Raw genomic sequence first — 25,137 nt, forward strand, 5'->3', positions numbered from 1 at the left:
ACCCCAAAAATTGTCTCAGGACCTTCAGGAAGGTAGGTTGGGACCAGTTTCTAATACTCTCTAATTTTTGGGGATCCTTCTGGGAGCCATCTTGAGACACAATATAGCCAAGAAAAGGCACAGAGTCCTTATGGAATTCGCACTTGGATAGCTTGGCGTACAGCCGATGTTCTCAAAGTCTTTGTAGTACTTGTTTGACATCCTTTAGTTGAGTAGACAAGTCCTGAGAAAATATCAGGATATCTAGGTACACTATGACACTCTTGTACAACAGGTCCCACAAGATGTCGTTCATCATGTTCTGGAACACAGCGGGTGCGTTGCACAGGCCGAAGCGCATTACTAAGTACTCAAAATGACCATCTCGAGTGTTGAAGGCTGTTTTCCATTCGTCGCCACTGCGAATGCGAACTAAGTTATATGCTCCCTTCAGATCAAGTTTCGAGAATATCTTGGCACCTTGAAGCCGGTCGAACAGCTCTGAGATTGAAGGCAGGGGATATTGATCTTTGATTGTGATCTCATTCAGACCTTGATAGTCGATACAAGGACATAATGCACCGTCCTTCTTCCCTACAAAGAAGAAGCCTGCTCCGGCTGGAGACTTCAATGGTCTAATGAATCCTTTCTGTAAATTCTCCTCGATGTACTCTGACATAGCCTTATTCTCTATTACAGAGAGTGGATAGACTCATCCTTTAGGAGGTTCAGTGTTCGGTTTCAGCCTTATGGCACAGTCGTAAAATCTGTGATGAGGAAGGATGTCAGCAGCTTCTTTGGAGAACACATCACTGAAAGATGCATATTGAGGTGGCAGTCCTGGCATCACTGGAGTTGTAGGCATGCAGAGGACAGTAGAAACCTCTTTAAGGTACTTGCCATGACAACCTGGGCCCCAGCGGGAGAGTTCCAATGTGGCCCAGTCGAATTGAGGCTGATGTGATTGCAACCAGGGTAACCCCAGAACGATAGGGTGCATGGCCTTCTCTAACACAAAGAAGGAAATCAACTCAGTATAGAGGGCTCCGGTGCGGAGGGTTACCAGTTCAGTGCGATGGGTCACGTCACCCGGCAAAGGCTCTCCATGGATAGATGATAAGACCAGTGGAATCTTCAATGTGATGAGGGGAATCCTCAAATGTTCCACTAGGCGTCGAAGAATAAAGTTGCCTCCTGCCCCAGAATCCATCAGGGCAAGAGTTTGAATTTCAGACGGTCCACAGATCAGGGAGACTGGGAGAGAGAGTGGAGGAGAGGGCGTAGTAAGGCCTAAGAACAGTCCTCCCGCAGGACTTAGACCCGTCCGTTTCCCGGATGAATTGGGCATGTTGGGACATCGTGACCAGCTTGTCCACAGTACCTACACAGGCCATGCCTCTTCCGAAGTCTTCTCTCTTGTGAAGTCAGATGACTGCGACCAAGTTGCATCGGTTCTTCTCCACTGGTGACAGGTATTGCTGGAACTATCTGAAGTGCAGGTTTAGCACGAACCTCCTTCTGAACCGTTTCTTTACTAGGCTTGAGTTCTTTTACCTTATCACGAAACCGGTGGTCAATTCTAGTAGCCAAAGCCACTAGTTCATCCAGCGAGTCAGGTGTCTCACGAGCGGCCAGCTCGTCCTTCAAGCGAGTATCCAGACCTCTGAAGAAGAGGGTTTTCAGACATTTGGAATCCCAGCATAATTCGGTAGCAAGAGTCTTGAACTCTATTGCAAAATCAGCCAGTGGTCGGTTGCCTTGTTTCAGGTCCACCAAAGCAGAACCAGCAACAATCACTCGAGCAGGATCATCAAAAATGGACTTAAACAAATCCAGAAATCCGTCAATATCCTGCAGAATTGGATGCTTACGTTCCCACATCGTTGAGGCCCAAGACAAGGCCCTTCCATCAAGATAAGATAGAATATAAGTAGTCTTGGTGTAGGCTGTGGGGAAGTGAGAAGGCTGCAGTGCAAAATGCATGCAGCACTGGTTTAGGAAACCTTTAGTTCTTTGAATCTCTCCAGAGAAACGAACTGTAGCAGCCAGAGGTACCATAGTCTTTATAGTTACTTCAGGTAACAGACCTTCATTACTGGAAGCAGCGCTTTGATTCTTTTGTGTGTGCAGCTGATGGAACACAGAAGTGAGTTTCTCCAATGCGTCTTGTTGTTCAGCAATGCGCAGGGCCAGGCCGGGAATGGCCTGCAAGGCATTGAGCTGTGCCGGATCCATGAAGTTAGCAATCTGTTATAGTTAGTGAGGTATGGGTGGACCCTTGGACACTGTGGCAGCTGACTATGCCCACGGGGGAAGGTCCCGTGAGGGGCCACAGGTCAGGCTCAGCGGCCGTGCTGGGGGTTCGCGCGCCAGCACTCGGCCGGTGCGCGCAAGTTACGCCTACCCAGAGGCAGGCGTAAATCACAAAATAAAGGTAGGGGGGGATTTAGGTAAGGCTAGGGGGTGGTTTAGATAGGGGAAGGGAGGGGAAGGTGGGGGGCTGGAGGGAACGGGGAAAGCCATTGGGGCTCCCCTAGGGCTCGGCGAGCACAAGGTGCACAAGTGTGCACCCCCTTGCATGTGCTGACCCCGGATTTTATAACTTGCGTGCGGCTGTGCGCACATGTTATAAAATCTACGCCCGTGTGCATGTTATAAACTCTGGCCCTAAGAAAAAAAGTCTAATAGTGTAAAAGTCATACACACATAAGAATCAGCATATTGTCACCCTGACTCTTTTTTCACTAAGTCACTGCAGTGCAGAAATACTCTATTATAAGAAAAAGACATACAGATTATACATATCTTTCATACAGCCACTTGTTTATTATTTTCACTTATATTGGTAGTCTTACCCTGAAGATGCACATTCTAACACTTTCACATAGATTACAGACTATTTTCTTGTACCAAATAGTATCCCAAACCGCAGCTAGGCACAATATCAGTATGTCACTTTAACTGCACACTTTTCTTTATCCGGTGAATTATATTTTATTTTCTAATCTTTTATTTTAATTTATGTTTTTCAATAAATGGCTTCAGAAACTCTCTCTTATCTCTGAGATCTATTAGAGTAAAGATTAAACAGAATGGGTGACTGCTCAAAGTGCTCTTAATTTTATTGTCACCTACAAAATTATGAATCATGACATGCAGCTACTAGTTGGGATAGACTGGTTGATGCCCCTGTTTTAGTGCCTAGAAGTCGTCATGCTATTGCTATTGGTTCCTTTTTCCCTTACTCGATGCCTTAGAATCTTTCACATCACTGTTGTGGATGACCTCTGCCTGCTTTTAACATCTTAAGGTATTCAATTGCTATGTTTGCCCCTTTTTTGGTGGCTTTGGTTCTTCATACCACTGTTATTGGTACCCTTTGCCCATCTTTTGGAGCCTTGGGATATTCATGCTTCCATCTGGTATACTTTGCTTTATCACAGTTCTTTGGGCTATACATTCTACTCTTTGTGTCATTTTATCCTAATCTTTGGGTTTTGGAGGTCTCTTTCCTCTGCCACTGATTCCTGCTTGCAAGTTTGATTAAACTTGGGTAGAAAACCTCAGTTTTAGAGCTAAAAATAGGAGGCATTGAATCCTAGGGGTGTGCATTCATTTCCTACATATTGGTAATCGCAACGTATAGGGCCATATTCATTGTATTCTTGGGGAAATGAAACGTATCGCAATTCCCCACGAATACAATGAATCTTCACTAAATTATTTGGCCATCTAAAGGAGTGAATTTAAACAAACCCCCCATCCTCCTGACACCCCCCCCCCCCAAGACGTCCCAAAAGTCCCTGGTGGTCCAGCGGGGGTCCGGGAGTGATCTCCTGCACTCTGGCCGTCGGCTGCCAGTAATCAAAATGGCGCCGATAGCCTTTGCCCTTACTATGTCACAGGGGCTACCGGTGCCATTGGTTGACCCCTGTCACTTGGTAGGAGCACAAGATGGTGCCAGCCATCCATTGCTCCTACCATGTGACAGGGGCTGACCAATGGCACCAGTAGCTCCTGTGACATAGTAAGGTCAAAGGCTATCGGTGCCATTTTGAATACTGGCAGCAGAGGGTGTGAGTGTAGGAGATGGCTCACGGACCCCCCGCTGGACCACCAGGGAGTTTTGGTAAGTCTTGGGGGGGTCAGGAGGGTTGGGAGTTGTAGTTAATTCAATTTTAGCTGGGAAACGAATAAGAATGCATGAACGTATTGGGGGTCCCCCTTGCCGAATGCAACGTATCTGCACCCCAATGAACACGAATCCCAAATGCAATGTAATGGCGTCTCTCTGCACAACCCTATTGAATCCCCCATCAACTTTAATGGAAAACAGAAGAACAAATGAAAAAAAAAAAAATGAACACAATGTTGGGACCCAAATTGAATGACATGAATCAATAAGCCAAGCAAACCGAATGAAAGAACTGAACCAAAAAATGTGCTCCTCACCATCCGTACTACAGGCAGCATCATGGAAAATATAGTTTAAGAGGCTAAGGGGGCCAATATTTCTTAGTTAAGTGACTAGATTTAAGGGGGTGAAAAATTCACTCCTCAGAAGAGTTGAATCTAGTCAATTAGTTTCACTATGCAGCTAGATTTTAATTTATAAAATTGTGGATGATTCATAGGCCGGGGTGAATTTTACAAGCCTAAGGATTCATTTACTAAGAATTTTTCCCATAGACACAGAATGGGAGAATAGCCTTAGTAAATCAGGCCCTAAAACTGATTTTCAATGATAGTCTGCTAATCCTGTGGTGTGCCAATAATTCAGGCTAAAATGTACCCTGATATGTTTTGTCCAACTAGAATTAAAGCTGTTTTCAGCCATAATCTAACCAGCTAGGTTGCATCTTAACATTAACCAATAACCTAAGATAACTGACTAAATCATAGCCATCTTCTCTTAAACACTTAGCACCAGGCTAAATAGCAGTACCAAAATTTATATAAGAAATGCAATACTGAGTCGGACCAAAAGTCCATGAAGCCTAGCATTCTGTTTCTGACAGTGGCCAGGTCACAAGAACCCAGCAGCATACCATAGAATAGAACCAATCTCTCTTGTTCATAACCAGTGATAAGCAGCAGCTTTCCCAGCTTAAACCCAGTTATGCTGTCTTTTCATCTACAGACTAAAGCAATAGTAAAGGGTGCACTTCATAAACAAAAGGCTACCTCAAATATTGAAATCTTGCTTGAGATCAGAGAATTTTCAGACATTTTTACAACTACTACAGGCTTGGACTATTGTAATGATTTGTCAGCTTCAACAATAAGTGCTTGACAAACGGCAAAGACTACTGCACCACTGGTGTTGGTGGGTGGGTGCATGGTGATTTCCCAGATATTGCATGCCTTATTGGCTACCGCTTATCTGGCACATCAAGTTTAAGATTTTGACAGTGATTTATAAAGCACTCAATAAAAACATCTTTTAAAGTATTGGTTCCTTGTTAACAATCTTTATTCTGTAACACCCACTGAAATCTCTCAGGAAGAATTTACCATCAACCTGAGTAATGCATCTGTGTGAAACTGGAGAAAGGACATTCACAGTTGCCTGATTAACTAAGAGCAGAGACATGTGCCGTGATATTCTGAAAGAAATTAAAAGCATTTTTTGTTTACTCAGGTATTTGGGTACATTTGCTTACTTGTTCTAGAGAGTTTTAGTACTGAAGTTGTTATCTGGGTTAGGATGTAATTATAACAGGAAGATTATACTTGTTGATGTTTTATGAATGTAGATCATAATAACCTAGAACAGATGATAGAGTAATAATAATTGTTTTTAAATAACTAAATAACTAACTAACCAAATAACTAAATAACTAAATAAATAAATAACTAACCATGCTAAGTGCTTTCACTACATCTTATGCAACAAATTCCAGATTAATTGTGTAGTGAGTGAAAAAGTTATTTCTTCAATTTTCTTTAAATGTGCTGCCTATTACCTTCCTGGAGTGTTCCCTAGACCTCGTACTATTTGCTAAGGTAAATAACTGCCTGTTCTCCAGGTTGAAAAGCCTTAACCTATTTAGCTTATCTTCAACAGAAAGCAATTCTCCCTATTTTATCTTTTTGATTGCCCTTCTCTGTACCTTTATTACGTTTTCTGTACCTTTTTAAGTTCTTTGTTAAGTGGCTAGATTTAAGGGGGTAAAAAATTCACTCCTCAGAAGAGATGAATCTAGTCAATTAGTTTCACTAGGCAGCTAGATTTTAATTTATAAAATTGTGGATTATTCATGGGCCGGGGTGAAATTTGCGAGCCTAAGGATTATTTTACTAATAATTTTTCCCATAGACACAGAATGGGGGAAAAGCCTTAGTAAATCAGGCCCTAAAATTGATTTTCAATGATAGTCTGCTAATCCTGTGGTGTGCCAATAATGCAGGCTAAATGTACCCTGATATGTTTTGTCTAACTAGAATTAAAGCTGTTTTCAGCCATAATCTAACCAGCTAGGTTGCATCTTAAAATTAACCAATAACCTAAGATAGCTGACTAAAACATAGCCATCATCTCTTAAACACTTAGGGCCAGATTTTAAAATTTATGCTCGGGCATATGTTATAAAATCCGGGGACCGCACGTGCAAGGGGGTGCACACATGTGCACCTTGCGCACGCCTAGCCCGAGGGGAGCCCCGATGGCTTTCCCCATTCCCTCCAAGGCCGCTCCAAAATTGGAGCGGCCTTGGAGGGAACTTTTTCTCCGCCCCCCCCCCCCACCTTCCCCTCCCTTCCCCTATCTAACCCACCCCCCAGCCCTAACTAATTCCCCCCTACCTTTATTGAAAAAGTTACACCTGCCCGAGGCAGGCATAACTTGCGTGTGCCGGCCAGCTGTTTATGCGCCATGCCCTGGCACAGGCCGCTGTGCCGAAGCACTCGACCCGCCCCCGGACTGCCACCATGCCCTCGGCCATGCCCCCGGCTACACCCCTAATCTATTGCCGTGCCCCCGGCTACGCCCCCAGATCGCCCCTTTTTGCAAGCCCTGGGACATATGGACATTAGGGGTGTGCATTCGGATTGACCGCATTAGTAAAACGCAACTCATATTTTTTTTTTACTTAAAAAATTGATTCGACATAAACGATCGGATTTCCCACATATCGAACATAGATATGTTCGATATGTGGGAAATCGCGATTGTTGAGCCAAAATAAAAATATAAACCCCCTCACCCTCCTTAATCCCCCCCCCCCCCGACTTACCACAACTCCCTGGTGATGGAGCGAGGAGTGAGGACGCCATTTCTGCAATCCTTGGCGAGAAGCATGTGACGTCGGCGGCACGTCGAGTGACGCCGACGTCACGTGATTCCCGGCAAGTTCGCGCCGGACGGCTCGTTCGACCCAAAAAGAACTTTTGGCCAGCTTGGGGGGGTCAGGAGGCCCCCCCAAGCTGGCCAAAAGTTCTTTTTGGGCCGAACGAGCCGTCCGGCGCGAACGAGCCGGGAATCACGTGACGCCGCGTCACTCGACGTGCCACCGACGTCACATGCTTCTCGCCAAGGATTGCAGAAATGACGTCCTCACTCCTCGCTCGATCACCAGGGAGTTGTGGTAAGTCTGGGGGGGGGATTAAGGACGGTGAGGGGGTTTAAATTTTTTTTTTGCACATATGTACATATACCCAACTCATTGGATTTTTTTTATGTCCATATTGGCCGCAAGTGGGACCCCCTTTCGGACATAAAAAATATGAACATAAAATTTTGCTCTGCACATCCCTAATGGACATAGCCTTTGAAAATCTGCCCCTTAGCGCCAGGTTTAAGTATATAGTTCTGTTATATAATTCTTGGAAATGGGCATTTGAAATAATATTGATGGCTTTCTGATCTTCTTCTGTCTCAGCACTTTGTAAGCAGGTGCTTTTTACATCTTAAGAATGTTTCCAAATTTGCTGTCAACTAGAAACTAAGGGATAGATTTTAAAAACCCTATGCACGCCAAATTAGGGAGATATGTGCGTCTCTCAGGCCAGTGAATGGAGTGCATATTTTAAGAAGCGTCCATGGAAACATGGATACTACGCGCACAAAAGAAAAAGTCCAAAAAAAGTGGAAGGGTGTGTGCATTCTCCTGGCAGGGCATGGGCATTCTGGGAATGTAAATGGAAACCAGCATGCAAGTATTTACTCACATAAGCATGCGCCAGGGTCCCCTACTGTTTAATTTTACTTCTGCTATAGATGGCATGTGAGTTATAAAAGTGGAGTTTTAAGGCTTGGGGCAGGTAGGGTAAAAGAGAGGTTAGTTAGCTAGTGGGGGGGTTAGGAAATCCTATCCTGTAACTGAGCAAAGTGGGAACAAACTGGTTTATCTGGTAATTCTGCCAGCGCTCGTGTATATTAAACCCCACCCCCCGCTTATGTGGTAAAAGCGGCATATGCATACATCCATATAAAATGGCACACAGATGTACGCACGTCCAACTGATTTTATAAGAATCACACACATATACGCGCACATCTTATAACATGGCCGCATCCACGGGTGCAAGCCGGCGTACGCACTTTCATGTACACCCGTCCAGCTCTTTTTAAAGTTGCCGTCAAGTTGCATATCACACTGCAATGAAATGGTTATATAATTGCATGAAAAATTGTCAAATAAAAACTAAATGGAATCCATAACTGGATTACTTGCAAATTGTAATAGCTTTTATTGCACCAAGAAAGGAATTATCCAAATCTGATGTTTAGCTTCAACTCCTCATAGCTTCCTTTCTGAGATGTGTGATATACATAACTGTATTATAAATAACAAAGAGAATGCAAAATTAGGTTTTCCTTCAATCTAATTAAAATGGAGTCAGAAATCTGGGAACCGGGTTGATAAAACTAACAACTGTTGGCTTGCCTTGATACTTCACGAATAAAATAACCCTGTGCTGAACTTGCAGTTCTGATCAAACTCTAGTTAATCTGCAAGAAGCGATGGACTTAAATAAATAGTATTTGTATTGTAACCCATATGAGTTAAATAAAAACAATTTAAATTCACTGGATCTCAGCCGAGGTTGGTGCAGGGGGAAACGTAAGAAAGAGTCCTGGTGCGTGACTGGGGGAAAGCAAAGGAGGGAAAATAAATTAAAGAAGAAAAATTATAAAAAGAAGAAAGGGGGAATAAAAGGGGCAAGTTTAGGTGTGTCTGAATGAAGGTTCTGTCTGGATGTGGCTGTCACAGGGGTCACTGAGCTTGGGACGGCTGCTGTCAGAATTCCAGGTGTGATAGTTAAACAGTGAGTGGGTGGGCAGCCTTGAGAGAGAGAGGTTGTGTATGTAAAGATCCTTTCTTTCAAAGGCATTTTTGTGAGTTTTTTTTAATGACAGTCTGAGAGTGTGGGAATGTGAATGTGTGAGTGAGAGTTTTAGTTAACTTAGAGCCCTGCGGGAGTTTGGCTCTAGCGTGTGGATGTGATAGGGACTCTTAACAATAATAATAATAATAATAATAATTTAATTGAAGTGTGTTAGTTTTAAACAGACAGTGGTCTAGTTAATGTAACATAACTTCCTCTCTGAAGCCGGTTGAACTTAAACCTGGCTGACAGGAAGACAGAGCCACTGTTAAGCTGCTGTTACCACCTGAATGTAAAGGAACCCTTTAGGAGTCTGATGATCCTATATTGATTTAAAGGGAATTTCTTAAGGTTTAAGAAATATTGTGAAATCTGAGGTACAGGTTAAAAATTGGCCTGTTCTGAGTTCTAGACCGAGGGCCATATTTATTGCCTAAGTGCCTATAACTAGGGATGTGCAGCCAAAACGTTTTCGTTGCATTCGTGATACGTATTCGTGGGTGGTCAATTCCGTTTCATGCGGAAGTATGGAGAATTCCATAAGTTGTCGATCTGTCAATACGTTACTACGGCGAGTTAAATTCCTGTCCCAGCTAAAATTAAAATTAACTACAACCCCCCACCCTCCTGACCCCCCCCCCCCCCCAAGACTTACCAAAACTCCCTGGTGGTCCAGCGGGGGGTCCAGGAACTCACTCACACCCTCGGTGCTGGTTTTTCATCATGGCGTCGATAGCCTTTGTCACAGGGGCTACCGGTGCCATTGATCAGCCCCTGTCACATGGTCACCGGCGCCATCTTGTGCTCCTACCATGTGACAGGGGCTGACCAATGGCACCGGTAGCCCCTGTGACATAGTATGGGCAAAGGCTATCGGTGCCATTTTGAGTCCTGGCATCGGATGGCAGGTCGCTCCGGGACCCCCGTTGGACTCACAGGGACTTTTGGCCAGCTTGGGGGGACCTCCTGACCCCCACAAGACTTGCCAAAAGTCCACCAGGGGTCCGAGAGTGACCTCGTGCACGCCGGCCGTCAGATGCCAATACTCAAAATGGCGCCGATCGCCTTTGCCCTCACTATGTCACACATAGTGAGGGTAAAGCCTTTGTGTGACATAGTGAGGGCAAAGGCGATCGGCGCCATTTTGAGACTCAAAATCGTCGTCCGATGCCAATACTCAAAATGGCGCCTATCGCCTTTGCCCTCACTATGTCACACAAAGGCTTTTTTGCAAAAATTTGTTTTTCCGATTAGTGCGCACTAACGGGAGTCAGTGCGCACTATGTCACACATAGTGAGGGCAAAGGCGATCGGCGCCATTTTGAGACACAAAGGCAAAGGGCAAAGGCGATTGGCATCGGATGGCCGACGTGCACGAGGTCACTCCCGGACCCCCGCTGGACTTTTGGCAAGTCTTGTGGGGGTCAGGAGGCCCCCCGAAACTGGCCAAAAGTCCCTGTGGGTCCAACGGGGGTCCTGGAGCAACCTGCCGTCCAATGCCAGGACTCAAAATGGTGCCGATAGCCTTTGCCCATACTATGTCACAGGGGCTACCATGCCATTGGTCAGCCCCTGTCACATGGTTGGAGCACAAGATGGCGCCGGTGACCATGTGACAGGGACTGACCAATGGCACCGGTAGCCCCTTTGACACAGGCTATCGGCGTCATGATGAAACCGGAAAACGTGGGTGTGAGAATGCAGGGATGGCTTTTGGACTCGCCGCTGGACCACCAGGGAGTTTTGGTAAGTCTTGGGGGGGTCAGGAGGGTGGGGGGTTTAAATTTTTATTTAGGAGGCCGAATAAAACAGAAATATGTTTAATACATGGGGAGTCGCGATGCGTTTCGCCTCCCCACGTATTTAACAAATAGGACAAAATAAGTTGCGGATTACAAATACGTGGAAAACGGATGCACACCTCTACCTATAACTAAAGCTTTGAATTATTACATTCTAAAGAGGTTCAGTATAAGTGCACAAGTGAACTATGCTAATGCATAAAGACCCCCTTTAATCTATTTACATTTTTTAAAGACTGTATGGTTAAGGGTTTAGTTAGAGGGCTTATAATTATTCATTTATTTGTATTAGTTAGTAGAGACGTGCATTCGTTTTTGCCGAATTGGAAAATTTCAACAAAATTGTCCTATTTGGCATGTTTCAGGGAGCCCGAAAAAGATTGGGATTTTCCTGCTTTTTTGCAAAAATGTGTTTTTCCGATTAGTGCGCACTAACGGGAGTCAGTGCGCGCTAACTCCCTGTTAGTGCGCGCTAACTCCCGTTAGCGCGCACTAACAAAAACTAACAAAAAGTAACAAAATCTAGCGGTTTTTGTTAGCGCGCACTAATATATAAAAATCCTAAATAAATAAATAAATAAATAATAGGGAGTTAGTGTTCACCGATAGGAGTTAGCGTGCACTAACGGGGAGTTAGCGCGCACTAACTAAAAATTGATTTTTCGTGAAAAAAAAGACCCAAACCGAAAAAAAAACAACATTTTCCATGGCGGCTGAAAAATGAAGAATGACACAAACACAAAAAAATGATGCACATCTCTATTAATAGTTAGTAGGGTTTAAGTAAAAAAAATAGAATAGATAGTTTTTTTTTATTAGTTTTTTAAGATAGGTAGTAGGTGTCTGAGGAAGACTTGCAGTGGAGAAAACTGGAGTCTTTGAAAAGAAGAAAAAGGGAAATCTGAAAGAAAGGTCCTCACTGATGTTAAATTGGTGAGCTCACTAAAACAAAGACAGTAAAATAATTTTTGTAAGAAAAGAAAAGGAGAACAGATCAGAAAGAGTGTTAGAGGTTATGTATAAAGACAGAAATTTATGAAAGGAAAAAAGAGAGTTAAAAAAAACAAAATAGAGACGGAACAAGAAAAACATGTACCTACCTGATGTTTTCATCGAATCTACCAGGAATTTAAAGAACCTATTTTAAAAATAAAATGATAATAAAAAAGAAGGATATTTATTATGTGTCATCAAAAAATAAAGTAGTTGAGAATAAATCAGGTGTAGGACAATTAAATCTGTCAGAAGTTATTGAATCTAATGTCGATACAGTAATAACAGATAGATCTGTATTACATGTTTCATTTTCTTTTGCCTCAGACAAACTGTTCTAAGATTTTTTTATGAGAAATCGCTTATCTTTGTTCCACGGCGCAAAAATTTGGATATATCCTGATTTTTCTAAAACAACGCAGGATAAGAGGAAAACATTTCTAAACTTAAGAACAGAGGTGGAAGCTATAGGTGGGAAAATGCTATTAAAATTCCCTTGTAAATGTGAAATTGCACTTCAAAATCAAAAATATGTTTTGTTTTTTTTAATTATCTCAACTCCGAGCTTTTCTCGAGTCCCACACCCAACAATTTGCAGCTTTGGGAATTGAGGCAAAAGTAAAATAAATCTAGATGTACTCTCATTTTCAATTGTTATAGAAAAAAAGGATTATATCCTATTTTCTGTTTCCTTAAACTGCTTAAAAATGTATCATCTCCTTCTGAATATTACCTCTGATAACAGATATACATTTTTCTTTCTATATTTTCTACCAAATGTTAAAATAATTTTGATATCTGGATGTTAAAAACAATGCTTGTATTTGTTTTTGAAAATAGCATAAATAAAAATTTTTTAAAAACAGGAAGGATACATAAGTCAAAGGATAGAGAAAGCAAATTTTGTATTTATATTTATCTGACATATGTTGTCGACTCTGTTGGACTTGGAATATTTTCGGAATGTTATGTAACAAACTAAAAAAAAAACCAAAACGATAAAGAAGTTATTTGCTTTAACTCTACCAGTTCGAGTCTGAGTGTTTTCTCCCTAAGGGGCAGATTTTAAAACCTATGCACGTGGCCTACATGTGTGTGCGCTACCCGGCACACACAAATGTAGGCCCGATTTTATAACATGGGCGCGCAAACGCACCCATGTTATAAAATTCGGGGTCTGTGCATGCAAGGGAGTGCACACTAGTGCACATTGCACGTGCCGAGCCCTAGGGGAGCCCCGTTGGCTTTCCCCATTCCCTCCAACACCACTCTTAAATCGGAGTGGCCTCGGAGGGAACTTTCCTTATGCCCCCCCCCCCCCCAACCTTCCCCTCCCTTTCCCTATCTAACCTGCCCACAGCCCTACCTAAATCCATAACTTGTGCGTACCAGCCGGCTGTTGGTGCGTGATCTGGCCGCTGTGCCGGAGGCCTTGTGGCCTGCCCCACCCCGCCCCCCTGGACCAGCACCCTGCCCCTTGCCCCACCCCATCCCGCCCATTTCACAAAGCCCCGGGACATGCACGTGTCCCGGGGCCTTGAACGCATTGCCGGGCCTATACAAAATAGGTTTGGTGCATGCAGGAGCAGTTACGTGCATAAATCCTGAGGATTTACGTGCGTAACCCTTTTTAAATCCACCCCTAAGTATACTAAGATAGTGTACATTTACCTAGTGATCAAAAAGAAGTGTAAAATTTCAACTTTTTGTTTCTAATTCTTTATTCTTGTAAACCCTTAGTCCCACTGCTAACAAACACCCCTTATATTAGAAGGCCAGGTTAGCGACTACTCTAGTGGGGACTTGGGGTGTGAGTGTTCCCAGGTGGCGGGGCTTACAGTATGTTAACTTGATCGGATTTTCTTGACATACACATTCCATACATTCATTGATCTAAGTAAAGGATTTATTTCAAAATTTTATTTCCATCTTTTAGATGCAGCAGAGCAATACTACTCTGTTGACTTCTTCACATTAGCATGAGAAATAGGTTAAGTTTCTTCCAGATTTTTTTCTACTTTTCATTTCTTAAAGAACATTAGTAGGGAATATATCTTGTCTGCAAATAAGACATAGCCTTTATGTATTTCTGTTTATTTCCATGTAAAGTCAGCAGTAGATGAGGCTATGTTCTCTGTCATACTATTAGCTCAAAAGAAGCTGGGACAAGCAATCAACAGAAAGAAATTGAAAATAGGAACAGTCTTCCTGCAGGGCTCATCATTCCCCAGCAGTTATTTCTTTCATAATTTTCTACTCTTACATAATTCTTAGTACTATATATTCATCTATGACAAGATCAACAAGCAAAATAAGGAAGCAGTATACAATAACCTAACATTAAGAGCTATCCAGACAGCAGTGTTAAATTAAATATGTACATTTCTACAGCCTTTTGCTGATATAGATGAAGCGAGATGTGAGAATGCCAGGATAAGTAGGAGTGGGCACTGGTTTTGCAGATACACTGAGTTATTTTTATTATTTCCTGTACCTAATTTCATCAGATGAAATTCAAAGATGTTCTCAAGAAGGATATAAATAAGACAATAACCCAAGTAGCCATGACAAGGTCATCACGAAGGAAGGGGTGAGGGTAGCACACACTCCCTCCTCTACACATCTCACAGCAAAGACAGACTGCATATTTGGTGTTAAATAGGCTGCAGCTTTATTGTGTGCAATAAGTGAACAAATATACAACAAACCTCAAGTACCCAAGCCATAACATCCTATAAGTCTTCCTTACAGCAGTCAGTGCATCACCTCAGGACCTGTGCCTGCCACACTTTTTATTTTTTATTTAAAAACTTTTCTATACCGTCGCTAAGTCATGTACCATCGCAACGGTTTACAAATAGGCACAAAATAAGGTATATATAGGTAGTTTATCGTACATTTAACAGGTGCCATTTACAAACGGTTACAATATCATTAATAAAGTCAAAATTTTGGGTAGTGGTGGATTAGTCCAGGAAAGTTATTGAGATACTTCTATTTTGGTCTACATCTTAACTGTATTATGTCTTTGTAATATTGTAATGCCATTTATTCTTAGTTGCGCTTTTCTGTATTTTTCATTCTCTCACTCACTCTCTACCCCCTTGTTTCTTTTGGAAAGGCTTGTTTATAGAGCCATGTCTTCAAGGTTTTCTTAAAGGATTTGATATCACTCTGCAAAGCCCAGTTCTTCCGAGATGTGTTCCTCATAGGCGTTCTCAGTAGACCTGCTGCGGACAAGCAAGTTGACAGCCTAACTGATGAGGACATCTTGTCTGCTGCTGCACCGGGGCCAACTGGTCCTGAGAGCAGACAGCACACCCCCCCCCCACCCCCCGGTGTATTGCATGGTAATATCTCAAACATACAATACACTGCCTTTGATATGAAACCTCTTCCCAGCTGGGGTAACCCAGCCCCCAGCTGTGACAAAGATATAGAAATGATGATGAAGGCAACTCACTAACAGCGGAAACTAGCTAACCAGTTGTGAATGCCCTAGGCTTGGGTGGGTGGGTGGGTGGGAAATTGGCGATGCAGTAGCATGGAGAGCAGGAGTGAAAAGGACAGCTCATTAACTGTATCCCTAAGAAAATCTCTCCACGCTGCAGGCATAGCATACACCCCTGGTATACCCCACCACTTCAAATTGCTCAATGGGCACACCAAACTGGCCTAGGCCCCTCCATCTGGCCCACCCATTTGGCTGGACACTCCTTTATTCCCTAGCTAGCCTCATGGCTGGTATGGCCCCCTCTGAACCACTGTGCATGCTCCACCCATGATGTCGCTGCCGGAAGACTTCAACACAATGACATCACCCAGTTCTGACGCTGTTGTCCTGATGACGCCATCAGGCGACACCACTGCAGCAATTTGGGCCCTGTTCTAGCCCACCAAGATGCCTGAGAACCGGGCGGGTTCCCAGAGAACCGGGCAGGTTCTCCGGGCACACGTTCTGCCTTCTCTGCTCCATGCTCTGCGCCAGGTTATTGGCAGCATCCACTCACCGGCACGGGGCCACGGATATAATTGTGCTTCCAAAAGTGTCATGATCCTATGATAATGATTTATATGTTTTGGGGGTATGAAATTGTGGTAAAAGCTATTAGTGTAGCTGGGTTTATAAAAGTTTTGGACAAGCTCCTGGAGGAAAAGACCATAAATAATTATTAAGCTGGACTTGGGGAAATCCACTGCTTATACATGGGATAAGCAGCTTGGAATCTATTGACCTTTTGTAATCCTGTCATGTACTTCTGACCTGCATTGGCCACTGTTGGAAACAGGATACTGGGTTTGATGGACCTTTGGTCTGACTCATAAGAACATAAGAACATAAGGTATGCCACACTGGTCAGACCAGCATTCTGTTTCCAACAGTGGCCAATCTAGGCCATAAGAACCTGGCAAGTACCAAAACATTAAATAAATCTCTGGCTACTATTGCTTATTAATTAATAGCAGTTTATGTTTTTTTCCTCTAGGAACTTCTCCAAACCTTTTTTAAACCCAGTTATATTAACTGCTATCACCACATCCTCTGGCAATTAATTCCAGAACTTAACTATGCACTGAGTGAAAAAGAATGTTCTTCGATTTGCTTTAAATGAGCTATTTGTTAACGTTGTTGACTGCCGCCTAGTCCTTCTATTATTTGAGAAAGTAAATAATTGATTTATATTAACTTGTTCAAGTCCTTTCATGATATTGTAGACCTCTATCATATCCCCCCTCAGTCGTCTCTTCTCAAAAGTGAACAGCCTTAACTTCCTTAGCCTTTCCTCATAGGGCAGACATTCCATGCTCCTTATCATTATGGTCTCCCTTCTCTGCACTTTCTCCAGAGTAACTATACCTTTTTTGAGATGTGGCAACCAGAATTGCACAAAGTATTCAAGATGCGGTCTCACCACAGAGCAATTCAGGGTCATTATGACATCCATTGTTTTATTTGCCATTCCCTTCCTAATTATTCCTAACATTCTGTTTGATTTTTGGATTGTTACAGCTCACTGAGCTGATGATTTCAAAGTATTATCCACTATGATGCCTAGATCTCTTTTCTGGGAAGTAACTCCTAAGATAGAACCAAACATTGTGTAACTACAGCAAGGGTTATTTTTCCCTATATGCATAATTTGCAATTGTCCATATTAAATTTAACTGCCCAATCTTCCAGGCTTGCAAGGTCCTCCTGTAATGTATCACAATCTGCTTGAGATTTGACTACTCTGCATAATTTTCTGACATCCACAAATCTGATCACTTCACTCGTCATACCCTTTTTCAGATCATTAATATTTTAAAAAGCACCGGTCCAAGTACAGATCCCTGGGCACACCACTATTTACATTTTTCCACTGTGAAAACTGATATTTTAATCCTACTGTCTGTTTCCTCTCTTTTAACCCTCTTGCAATCCACAAGAGGACAGCATCTCCTATCCCTTGACTTTTTAGTTTTCTTTGAAGCCTCTCATGCAGGACTTTGTCAAACAACTTCTGAAAATCCAAATACACCACGTTTACTGGTTAATCTTTGTCTACATGTTTATTCACCCTTTCAAAAAAATATAGGGGATTTGTGAGGCAAGATTTTCCTTGGGTAAATCCATACTTGCTGTGTCCCATTTAACCATGCCTAACTAAATGTTTTATGATTTTATTCTTTATAACAGTTTCCATGATTTTTCCTGGCACTGAAGTCACCAGTCTATAGTTTCCCGGATCACCCTGGAGCCCTTTTTAAAAATCAAGGTTACATTGGACATCCTCCAGTCTTCATGAGTAACGGATGGTTTTAATGATAGGTTACAAATTCATGGTGCTGTAGTTATACAATGTTAGGTTCTATCTATAATACATTGAAATTGTCAGTTCAGTGTGCTGTGGCAATCAAAAAAGCAAACTGAATGTTTAGAACCCTGGGGTGTATAACATCTGATCCAGGTGATTTACTACTCTTCAATTTTTGAATCAGGCCTACCACATCTTCCAGGTTCACCGTGATTTGGTTCAGTTCATCTGAAACTTTACCCTTGAAAATCATCCCAGAATGGGTATCTCCCCAACATCCTCTTCAGTAAACTCCAAAGCAAAGAAATCATTTAATCTTTCCACGATGATTTTATCTTCTGAAGTGCCCCTTTAACCCCTTGATCATCTAATGGTCCAACCGATTCCCTCTCAGGCTTTCTGCATTGGATATATTTTTTTAAGTTTTTAAAGGGAGTTTTTGCCTCTACAGCCAACTTCTTTTCAAATTCTCTCTTAGGCCTGAATTTTCTAATGTCGCAAACGATATTGAATCGCGTGGTAATGGGGGGCGGGGGGTGAAGCAGGGGGCGGGTCTGCGGAAGCAAGCAGCGATCGCACACCTGCGGTGCTATGTCTGCTGGCTTTCGCACCCAATAGCGCCACTGTGAAAGGTGGCGCTATTGGGCACGCTACTGGCTGCGATATAGGGTCTTACCTTATTGCCGCCAGCGAAGTTTCCACAGTGTCCGCCCCGACGCCGCCCCGACTCCTCCTCTTCTGGTCCCAACGCCGCCCTGACTCCGCCCCTATTTAGCTATCACACGCAAAAAGTCCCTTTTTGCATGTGATAGGGATAGAAAATGACCCCCTTAGCTTGTCTTATCAATAGCTTAAATTTATCTTACCAATGCTTATGCTCTATCCTATTTTCTTCTAATGAATCCTTCTTCCAATTTTTGAATGAAGATCTTTTGGTTAAAATAGCCTCTTTCCCCTGAATTTTTAGCCATGCTGGCAACCGTTTGTCATTCATTCCATCTTTCTTAATGGGTAGAATACATCTGGACTGTGCTTCTAGGATGGTATTTTTTAACAATGCCCATGCCTGTTGCACACTTTTTACCTTTGTAGCTGCACCTTTTAGTTTTTAACTGCACTCCACTGAGAACTAGATTTAAAATTGCTCCCTCTCTTGTAAGTTCCTGAACCAATTGTTCCATAAAACTATCATTTATTCCATCCAGGGACTTTATCTTTCTAGCATGTCCTGATATTTCATTTACCCAGTCAATATTGGGGTAATTTAATTCTCCCATTATTACTGCACTACCAATTTGGTTAGCTTCCCTAATTTCTCTTAGCATGTTGCTATCAGTCTCACTCCTATCACTATACTCTTTCCCAACATACAAGGGATTTCTACCCATAAACATTTGATTGTGCATTTAGTCTCATGTGGGATTTATTATTATTATTTTATTATTTAGAACTTTTTCTATACCGACATTCATGGAAATACATATCACATCGGTTTACATCGAACCAAGGTTAAATATTACATTGAACACAGGATTACATCGAAACGAGGGTGAAATAAACAAGGCATCAAACAAGGGATAGGTATGAACCCTGGTAGACGTGGAGTCCAACGCTGACCAGTGGCAATTAAATAACTGAAGAATGAACAAATAACAGCGGGTAACGAGAGGAATAACATAAGCAGAGGAAAAACATAAGCAGGATGGTTGATTTAACATGTCGGTTAATATGACACCAAATGGACCTTATGGCAAGATGCTGAAGATTATTAAATGGAAGGTATTGAACAAGAAAAAACAATGCTAAAGATCAATAGGAACTTGATGCTTAGGATCGGTAAAATAAGAAGCTTGAGATCGGTATGGGTAATCAATCAAAGGAATGTTATCCCGTTGGAGTCTATGACTCAGTATGACAAATCTTATTTTCTTATATATCTTGTTGCATGGAAAAGAAGTGACAAAATAAAGAAGAATAATGGATTTAAAAGTCAAAGTTAAGGGCAACACTTGCAGAAACAAAATAAAGTCACATGGCTAGTTAAAACTCTATGGCTTAATCTGCTCAAATTTTAAACATGTAATAATTATATCAGAAACATATTAGGTGAGTTTGGAAACTACAAAATATTTCATCTTCGGTTTATAATATACCTTGAAGGGGCTCTCAGAAACATACAGCTGAAACATTTTCATTTTGGTCTTCAATTGTTTGGTTTGTTTAATGTATTTTTCTTTCTTCGGTTTCTTACCCAATCCCCTCCCCCCAAAAAAACATTAAATGTCCATAACCTCTCCCCCACAGTAAATAGGCCTCTAGACATCTTTCTATCCCCACCCTCACCAGTGTAGAATTAGCTGAGGGCCCAGGTCTACTTAACTAAGTGTTCCCGGCCCCACCAACTCCCTCACCTGCTAGTGGTAACTGAAACCCAGGGCCAAGGCCTACATGTCAAGGCCATCCCAGGCCCATCTACCTATAGCCCTCATCCTTTGATATTGGCTAGGGATCTTCTTGACCCCCACTTACTCCATCAGTAGCTCCCTCAAGTTGGAAGGGCAGAAGTGAAGTCCACTTGCTCTTGCCCTTGCTATTTGTCATTTAAAAATGGCACTGGAAGCCTGCCAGACAGTGCCAAAGTGATGTCACTTAGATGCCATCTGGTGGCCTCCAGCACCATTATTAAATCACTCAGATTAATGGCAGGATAAATGGGCTTCATCCCTGCCCTTCCAACTTGAGAGGACTACTGGTGGAGTAAGTGAGGGCCAGGGAAGTCCAGATGCTAATTTTAAAGGATGGGATGGGAAATGGAGGGCCCTGCTGTGCCCGAGGAGGCTAGCCTGGGTAGACCTAGGTCCTGGGCTGGGTTTTGCACTGATGGGGGTAGAGATCATAGAGGCCCAGGAAGTCCTGACAGATAAGCCTAGACCCTAGGCTTATTTTGAACTTGTGTGTGTGTGTGTGGGGGGGGGGGGAGAGGAGATTAGACGGCCTTCACATTGCCTACTTTTGTAAGCATATAAATGAAAATGCCTGAAAATATTTGGTTATTTTACAATGTACATCCTTAGGCATTATTCAAAATGACTTTTTCTCCATTCATACTTATGAGAAATATCTTTAAGAATATGATATACCATGATGGGTCATATCAAGGTTAACTGAATTCAATATCCTGTGTCCAACAATCTGAGTTACAATTATTTGGTAGATCCCAAAAAAGCAGACCTATTTCTTGTTGCTCACTCCCATAGATAATCACTGGCTTTCCCAAGTCTACCTGGCTAATAACTGTTTATGGACTTTCCCTCCAAGAACTTGTTCAAATCTTTTTTAAACCCTGCAATCCTAGTTACCTTGACCATGTTCTCTGTCAACAGTATACATAACTTGATTGTGCATGAAGAGAAAAAATATTTTCTTAATTTGTTTTAACTCTGCTGGTTGCTAGTTTCATGGAGTGGCCCTTATTTTAGAATTATTAGAAAGGGTAAATAACCATCCTCTATTTATTCATTCTCCCACTCATGATCCTTAACATATAGTGCCACTCCACCACTAATTCTACCTTCCTGGTCATTTCAGTTTTATACTCTGGTATCACAGTGCCCCATCAGTTACTAAGATTGTGCTTTCATTTGTAACTAATGTGAAAAATGGAAGAAATGGGGACATTTTTGAAAAGAAGCAAAAATGGCTTCTCAAGAAAATACCCCAATATGTGTGGGTATTTTTGCTTTCATACAAAGGGATTCAAAAAAGTCTACTAGAGGCTGTATGACCCCTATCCCGCCCCATCTCTAGTGTTGGGGGCCCCAGCCAAGCCCAGCCAGGACCTCCTCAGGCCCCACTGAATCTCTTCACATTGGCAAAAGACCCCATTAACTCTCCCAGTACCCCTACAAAAATCACTGGGGCCCTTTCTTGGTATCTGGCAATTGTAAAAGGCAGGAGCAATGTTCACTTACTCCAGCCCTTTAATTTTTCTTTAAAAATGGCAGCACCAGCTCTCCTGAGCAGTGCCAAAATGACATCACGTCAACACAGCTCAGGAGGGCCAGCACCACCATCATTAGAAAGAGGAGAGGGCAGTAGCAAATGAGCATTCCTCAGGTCTTTACAAACACTGGTCCTCCAAGGAAGAAGTGAGATGGAGCCAGGGAGGTCCTATCCCTTGTGATTTTTGTGGGTGGTGAGAGTGAGATAATGAGTACTGACAGGATTTAGTTTCTTCACCACAAAATGTGGTGAATTAATCAATACTAAGTGCTGAAAACTGTCAGCTGTTCAATACTTAATTTTCTGTGGAGTGGTAGGATGTGAGACCCTCTTATTCTTCCTCTTTTACTCTTGGTTGTTCCAAGGGTAAGGAGGATGAAGACAGATCTGGCCAACATATTTTTTTAGGTGGGAGATGGGAGTCAGGGTTTGACTTCTTATCTTTGGTGGGCAAGAAGGATGCTACATGTTTATATTGGTGGGTTAAGTATGGATCCAGCTCTTCTACATTTTTTTCTTTTGGAACAGAAAGGAGAAAGGATCCCACATGTCAGCTACATTTTTATCTTATTTATTTATTTATTTATTTATTTATTTATTTATAATTTTTATATACCGACATTCTTACATTAAAATGCAAATCATACCGGTTTACATAAAACAGAAAAAGCAGGAAAAATATTTCCATAGTCAAATACAGAGAACATTTATAATAAAATTGTTAACAAAGGCATAAGGTAGGAACTTGAAAAAAGGTTACTTAACAGAAAACGTAAAAGAAAAAATAGTAAATGAAGCACAAAGAGTTGACGTCGGGGGGTTACTTCTTTTTATCTGGATAAATTGCATGCAGGTAATGAGCTGCTCAAACAAAATATATCAGGGAAGAAGAGGGGATTATTGAAATCTCAGTTTGGTCTAGCTTACTCCAAACATTAGCCAGAGAAACCCTTTGCATATTGACCCTTATACAGTTTTAACAAACTCTTCATCACAAATAAATTCTGATATATCTTTTAACACTCTTCCCTAAAGAAAATAAATTACTTTTATAGCTTATGTACGCTCCCCTCTGGGTTTCCTGGGCTGGCAGCTCATGTTACATAGCTGCATTGTCCTCTTTTTTTCCCCTGCTGCAGTTCACTTAAATGGTAGCATGCTCTTTAACCTCTGTATCCCTTGGGAGGTGGGTTTCAGATGTAAATATGTGGGTAGTTTTTCCCAATGGAGTTTGTACTTTAATCAAAGCAAAATTGCATGGGTACTTTTGCTTTGATTATTCACCAAAGAAAAATTACCCACAGAGATTTTTGCCTGCTTTATCTGTTAGTAAATTTTCCCTGTTCTCAGCATTATGATTGGAATATGCTGTGATCTTGGCCATTTCCAGCATTGCTTTGAAAGAAGCAATGGAAGCATAAGAGCAATGCTGGAAGTGCCCAGTATTGCAGTGTTCTGCGATCCCTGTGGTAGAAACGAGAGTCACAGGCTTGAACAAGATATTGAGTGAACTGGAGGGTTAAGGTTAGGGGTGGGGTGGGGTGGGGTGGAGAGATAGAGATATAGAGATAGAGGAAGTGCCCCTTTCTTAAATATTGTTTTTACTAGAGAGGTACAGGGGAGAGGGAAATGGAGACCAGAATGCAGGGATGGATTTAGGATTTTGCTGCCTCTAGGAAGTTTTGGTGTTTTCACATGGGCTGTTCTCTGCTGAATCCCCTTCAGCAGAGTGGAAAGACAGCAAATCTTAACCAGCCTTCTGGCTCTAAATGTTTGCCGCCTTAGGCACAGATATAATGGATATCTATTGACAAACCCAGGGCTGCAGGTGAGTAAACGTACATACAAAAAATTAAAGGACTTTGAAGGGGGGCCTCAGCCAGCAGGGGACTTTTTTTCATAATGAGTAGCAGGACTGGGAATCCAGCCAGGAGAGCTGAGTAAGACATTTATTTTTTAAAATGCCCATTGGCACTTAACCGGTTATATTCTTTACAAGGCAAAAGTTATTTAATTACATGCGGCTGGATAACTTTAGGACTGCCTTTAAGCATTCCTAAAGTTATCCAGCTGACTTAGCTGGATACAGAGCAATATTGGCTAAGTTAGCTAGATAAATGTACCCCACACTTGAGAAAAACCTCCAGATTGCCTCTTTTTAATCCTGCTAAATTATACTCAGATAATCACTTATCTAGCTATAATTTAGCCAGATGTTCCCCAATATTTAAAAGGTTGGCATTTTACCCTGACAGAGGGAGTGCTGGCAGTGAAATCTTCATCTGCTAGTGGTACATTTGGACTTGCTGGGAAGAAGCATTTAAATCTTCCTGATCTAACTTGATTGGAAGGTCAATATAAATAATTGCAAATAAATAAACAGCTAAATAAATAATTAAATAAATAAATAAAGCATCTGTAATGCCCATAGCAGTACGGGCCTTCTCAGTTCAATGCCCTGACTTGGTAGAGTCACCAAATCACTATGAACATACTAGAGATGTGAATCGTGTCATCGATCATCTTAACGATCGATTTCGGCTGGGAGGGGGAGGGAATCGTATTGTCGCCGTTTGGGTTTTTAAAATATCGTGAAAATCGTTAAAATCGTGAACCGGCACACTAAAACACCCTAAAACCCACCCCGACCCTTTAAAATAAATCCCCCACCCTCCCGAACCCCCCCAAAATGCCTTAAATTACCTGGGGATCCAGCGGGGGTCCGGAACGACCTCCTGCAATCGAATCGTGTTGTCTTCAGCCGGTGCCATTTTGCGCCGCCATTTTGCAAAATGGCGGCGCAAAATGGCGCCGGCCGTAGACAAAACGATTCGACTACAGGAGGTCGTTCCGGACCCCCGCTGGACTTTTGGCAAGTCTTGTGGGGGTCAGGAGGCCCCCCCAAGCTGGCCAAAGGTCCCTGGGGGTCCAGCGGGGGTCCGGGAGCGATCTCCTGCCGCTAATCGTTTTTCCGTACGGAAAATGGCGCCGGCAGGAGATCGACTGCAGGAGGTCGTTCCGGACCCCCGCTGGACTTTTGGCAAGTCTTGTGGGGGTCAGGAGGCCCCCCCCCAAGCTGGCCAAAAGTCCCTGGGGGTCCGGGAGCGATCTGCTGCTGCGAATCGATTTTCGTGCGGGGTAAGGAATTGGTTTTAAAGGGTTGGGGTGGGTTTAGGGGTTGTTTTGGTGTGCCGGTTTTCCCACCCTCCCCCAAATAATTCCTGTGCCCTATT

Source organism: Rhinatrema bivittatum, chromosome 2, assembly GCF_901001135.1.
Source record: "Rhinatrema bivittatum chromosome 2, aRhiBiv1.1, whole genome shotgun sequence".
In the NCBI taxonomy this organism is placed as follows: domain Eukaryota; kingdom Metazoa; phylum Chordata; class Amphibia; order Gymnophiona; family Rhinatrematidae; genus Rhinatrema; species Rhinatrema bivittatum.